The 5,224-nt window shown below is 48.6% G+C and overlaps 1 protein-coding gene across 2 annotated transcripts in view; it reads left to right on the forward strand.

The window, feature by feature from the left end:
* The first annotated feature begins 395 nt into the window (after positions 1-395).
* Positions 396-5,224, forward strand: part of LOC107112632 — a 35,348-nt gene continuing 30,519 nt past the window's right edge. For both annotated transcript variants that reach the window (XM_015413820.1, XM_015413821.1), the window contains exon 1: positions 396-489. The gene's annotated coding sequence lies outside the window, so the exon portion shown is untranslated. The remainder of the gene's footprint in view (positions 490-5,224) is intronic.

A 5,224-nucleotide genomic window follows, 5' to 3' on the forward strand; every position in this document is an offset into this window, starting at 1 on the left:
CCCGACCCCCGTCCCTTCGCTCCCTACCTGAGGTCAGGTATTCCTCGCCAGGTATTCCTGCCCCGCCTTCCCTCCAGAGGTGCGCCAGGCCACCTCCGCCGCTGCGAAGGGGAGAAAACGGTGAAGTGATGGGCGTCGCCGCCTCCTCCTCTGCTAAACGCTTCTCTCTTAGCCAATCGCCGAAGGGGAGGGCGGGGACGGCAGAGCCGCCGACGCCGTAGCCTGATGAGACGTCGACGCCTGAGCCGGAGTCGCGCGACGCTGGCCTGTTGCGTGACGTCGCGGCCGCGTGACTTGGAGGCGCGGGGTGCGATTGGAGGAGGTTAGCAAGGGGCGGGGTTCAGAGGGGGGGGGAGGGGGGAGGAGCGGTCGCGAGCGCCTCGCGCGCCCGAGGTTTTGGTTGGGCGAGAGGCTGGCGTAGGGCGGGGCCAGGCGTTGCCTGGGTGACGCGGAGGGGACCTGCCGAGCGGCGGCGTTCGGAATTCTCAGGTAAAAACAGGTGGGGAAGGAGCGCGCCGGTTGCCTTAGATACAAGTTACCGTACGGGCCTCCACCGAATAGAGACATTAGCTCGATCATTCTCTCACACACGAGTCAATAAACCCAGTCTGACACTTTTAAAAAACCCTAAAAAGTAAAGGTTCCCTCTCTCGAAAGCCAGTCGAGTCCGACTCTAGGGTTGCGGTGCTCATCTCCGTTTCCAAGCCGAAGAGCCAGCGCTGTCCGAAGACGTTTCCGTGGCCATGTGGCCGGCATGACTAAACGCCGAGGCGCACGGAACGCTGTTACCTTCCCACCGAAGTGGTCCCTATTTATCTACTTGCAATTTCTTGCTTTCGAACTGCTAGGTTACACCTCCATTTATTTATTTAGATTTTTTTTATCCGGCCCTCCCCTGAATGCAGGGCTCAGGGCGGCTTTTACCACAGGTGATAAACCCATTGAAACAATTAAAACACACTTATCAGCTAACTTATACAAACAGTAATAAATAAGTCAGCATTCCAGATGGCAAGTAGTGTAGTCCTCCAATAAGATGTAAACAAAGGTGTGTCCTGATTAACTAGCTGGACAGTGGGCAATCACCACCGATATAAACTCTGATTATTTAGCTACACAACAACCCTGTGAGGTAGATCGGGAAGAGCATGACTGGCTCAAGGTCTTCCAGTCATGATGCCTTTGAATCTGGGCCACCTCCATCATATCAACCACTTCCTCATGGGGTGTGTGAGTGAAGTGCTGGCAAGTCGCTTCCAATTTATGGTAACCCTATGGATTAATGGATTAGAATTAGAAGATGGAGTGAAAATTGATGGAAGGCACGTTAACCAGTGTTCCCTTTAAACTGAGTTAGCTCACAGTTTTTTATCCTCCAGCTCACAGATTTTTGTCTTTGCTCAGGAAGGACAGCTCCAGAGCAAACTAATTTATGCAGCAGCCAAATCGCTTGCTCACAACTTTAACACCAGTAGCGCAAAAGGTAGAATTTTTGCTCACAAGACTCCACAGTTTAGAGGGAACATTGATGTTAACAGTTTGAGATAGGCAGATAACACCACGTTATTGGCAGAAAATAGTGAAGACTTGGAATGGCTACTGATGAAGATTAAACCAAAAATGCCAAAGCAAGCTTGGAGGAAAAGAAGCAGAGAAGGAGGAGGAGGAGATTGGATTTATACCCCACCTTTCACTCGGAGTCTCAGAGCATCTTAAAACCTCCTTCCCTTCCCCTCCCCACAACAAACACCCTGAGAGAGCTCTTTCAAGGACTGCTCTTGAGAGAACAGTTCTGAGAGAACTGTGACTTGCCCAAGGTCACCCAGCAACTGCAAGTGGAGGAGTGGGCAATCAAACCCGGTTCTCCCAGATTGGAGTCCACACTCCTAATCACTACACCAAACTGATTCTCACTACACCAAGATGAACATCAAGAAGACAAAAGTAATGATTACAAACTACCGGGGAATTACACAACTTTCAGGCTGATGATGAAGAAATTGAAATTGTTCAAGATTTTCTGTTTCTTGGCTCCATCATCAACCAAAAGGGAGACTGCACCCAAAAAATCAGGAGATTGGGAAGAGCAGCCATGAAGGAGCTAGAAAAGAACCTTGTGTAGTGTTGCTAGCCACCATGGTAAAGTTTATTTATGCCATAGTATTCCCCATCATTATGTATGGATGTGAAACTTGGACAGTGAAGAAAGCGGACAGGAAGAAAGTAGATATTTTTGAGATGTGGTGTTGGAGGAGAATTTTATGGATACCATGATGGACTGTCAGAAAAGACAAATAAGTGGGTTCTAGATCAAATCAAGCCTAAAGATTCCACAGAAGCTAAAATGGTTAAACTGAGACTATTGTTCTTTGGTCACATTATGAGAAGACAAGAGTCAGTGGAAAAGACAATAATGCTAGGGAAAGTTGAAGGCAGCAGGAAAAAAGGAAGACCCAGCATGAGATGGATTGACTCAATAAGAGAAGCCACAACGCTCAGTTTCCAAGACCTGAGAATGGCTGCTAATGATAGGACGTTTTGGAGAACATTAATTCATAGGGTCACCATCAATCAGAAGTGACTCGACGGCACTTAACACAAACAGCACATGAAGGTAAGGTAAGGTAAGTGCTCACACCTGGAGAAACTGTTGGCTCCTTTTAAAGGACATGGAATATCTGCACAGGAAAAGGCTGTTGCAGTCCCATAAATACTGCGCCGTTACAGCCAGTTCCTAGCTGACAACAACTTTAGTTCCAGCTCCTTGCTTTTCCCAGTGACTCCTTGGATCTACCTTGCTTCCTGACTCCTTGTGTCTTGACCTTTATTTCACACCTGACTACACCTGTTGAACTTCTTCTCTATATCCTGGCTCCTTGTGCTACGACCTTCACTTTGGACCTCACTACGCTTCTTGGATTCACCTTGCCTCTTGCCTCTTGTGCTTCAACCTCTGAACCAGACCTGACCATGCCTCTTGGAACTCAACCTGCCTTGACTCCTGGCATTGCTCCTGACTCTTGCCTGGGGACTTGACTACAGTTGGGACTGTCTGCCAAATCCAGATGGCCCAGGGCCCTTTTTGTGACTTACTGGCATTGGTCCTTTTGCTTGGCCATGAAGCATGCCAAAACACAACGCAGGGGAACCCAGTCAGTAATTTAGCAGCTGCATTCCACACCGCCTGAAGCTTCCAAAATATCTTCAGAGGCAACCCTAAACAGAGCACATTGCAGTAGTCTAATCTGGAAGTAACCATGGCATGGATCACGGTGGCAAGGTCAGAACAGGACATATAGGGGGGCAGGTGTTGGGTTCAGTGTAGGTGATAAAACACCATCTTCACCACCCTGTTTGTCCTGGGTAAGGGAAGAACTGAGCCATGCCTCTAAGCAGAGAGGTAAAGGTTTCCCTTGCTCGAAAGCCAGTCGAATCCAACTCTAGGGATGCGGTGCTCATCTCCATTTCCAAGCCGAAGAGCCAGCGCTGTCCGAAGATGTTTCCGTGGTCATGTGGCTGGCATGCCTAGATGCCAAGGCGCATGGAACACTGTTTCCTTCCCACCGAAGCGGTCCCTATTTATTTACTTCCCATTTCTTGCTTTCGAACTGCTAGGTTGGCAGGAACTGGGACCAGAGACAGGAGCTCACTCCGTCTTGCAGCACTCGGGTCTCGAACTGCTGAACTACCGACCTTCCGGTCTGCAGTTCAGTGTCTTAACCACTGAGCCACTGCAGCCCCTATTGAATTATAGTTATTGCTAAATTGAATTATATTGAATCATAGTTATTGTTAAATTGAATTATAGTTATTGTTAAATCTAATAAAAACAATTTATTACTCTGCCTGGGTCCTCACGCCTCACTTATAAGGGAAAACCTACAGGAAAAGGAGTATATAAAAGGGTAGGGTGGGTGCTCTGGGCCCTCCCGAGGAGACCCTACCAGAGTGACACCTGCTGAAGTCCCTCCCCTCCCTAAGTCCCGCCCTCCCCAGGCTCCACCCCCAAAATCTCTTGATATTTCCCAACTCACAGCTGGTAACCATATTTATCTGAGACTGGGAAACTGGTCAGGAACCATTACCTTGCTCAGCCATTTCAGCTTTAAGAAGAGTAAGTCAGATCCCCACTCACCGTTACATAATATATGTAATAGCAGTCAGATACTGGACTATGGCTAGGTTCGAATTCCCACTCACCATGAACCTCTCTGGAGAGCACTTCCGGTATGGCGCGACGACGGGCGAGCTCTAGCAATCGCTGAGCCGCCCGAACGCGTTAGTCTTCTTTCGGGGCCCCCGGTTGCCGGGGAACCCCGACCAGCGGACCTGGTATGGACTGCTGGAGCAAGGGGCTTTATTTTGCCCCCCCCGCAATCAGCAATGCAGGGGGTCCCGCAATCGGCAATGCGGGGGGTGTCCAGAAAACGCCCCAGAAGCAGAGACTGACGGCGGAGCAAACATGGCTGCCATGATCTTGCAAAGTCGCAGCCGCCGGGATTTTTAAAACTGCACGGGTGGAAAAAAGACTTGTTAGTAACGCAAACGCAAGAAGAGACAGGGTGTGGATTGAACTTAAGAACAAGCAGAACTATTGAGGTAAAAATTACTATCAGCTGGGAAAACGGACGAGACCTCCAGACGGCAAAGCCCAAACAGGTAAACAAAAGCGGCCGGCGAACCGAAAAGGACGGACTTACAAATATTTATTTTGGAGGAGGGAAGGAAAGCTATGAGAAACTGTGATTGGGATTTGATTGTGTGAATTGCGAGAGACTCGGGGGAAAAAAGATATTGTTGATAGAGGCTCCGTGTTGTTTGAGAGAAATGGAGCAAATAGAAGGAAATGCGGAGGAGCGAGTAGAGGAGCTTGAAAGGGGAGAGACAGAAACGGAGAGATTTATCAGAGTGATAAGAGAGGCGGTGCGGAGAGGAGTCCAGGAGGCATTTGTGGAAATAAAAAAGGATTATGGCAAACAGGTGGCTTCTAAGAGCGTGGAAAAACAAGAATGTGATATAGAGAATGAGCCCTATGAAGAGGAGGAAAAGATAGAAAAAACGGAGAGTGTCAAGGAAGAAAGAGGGGAGCAGGAAGTGGAGCTGTTAAAAGATGAAGCAGAACTCAAAGGAAAACAACTAGGACATAAAGCAAGCCTCCTGAAAGAACACAATCAGTGTTTAAAGTCTGGGCGAGGGAAAAGTAAAAGAACCACAAAAAGAGGGA

Source organism: Gekko japonicus, unplaced genomic scaffold, assembly GCF_001447785.1.
Source record: "Gekko japonicus isolate JY-2015 unplaced genomic scaffold, Gekko_japonicus_V1.1 scaffold890, whole genome shotgun sequence".
NCBI classification, from domain to species: domain Eukaryota; kingdom Metazoa; phylum Chordata; class Lepidosauria; order Squamata; family Gekkonidae; genus Gekko; species Gekko japonicus.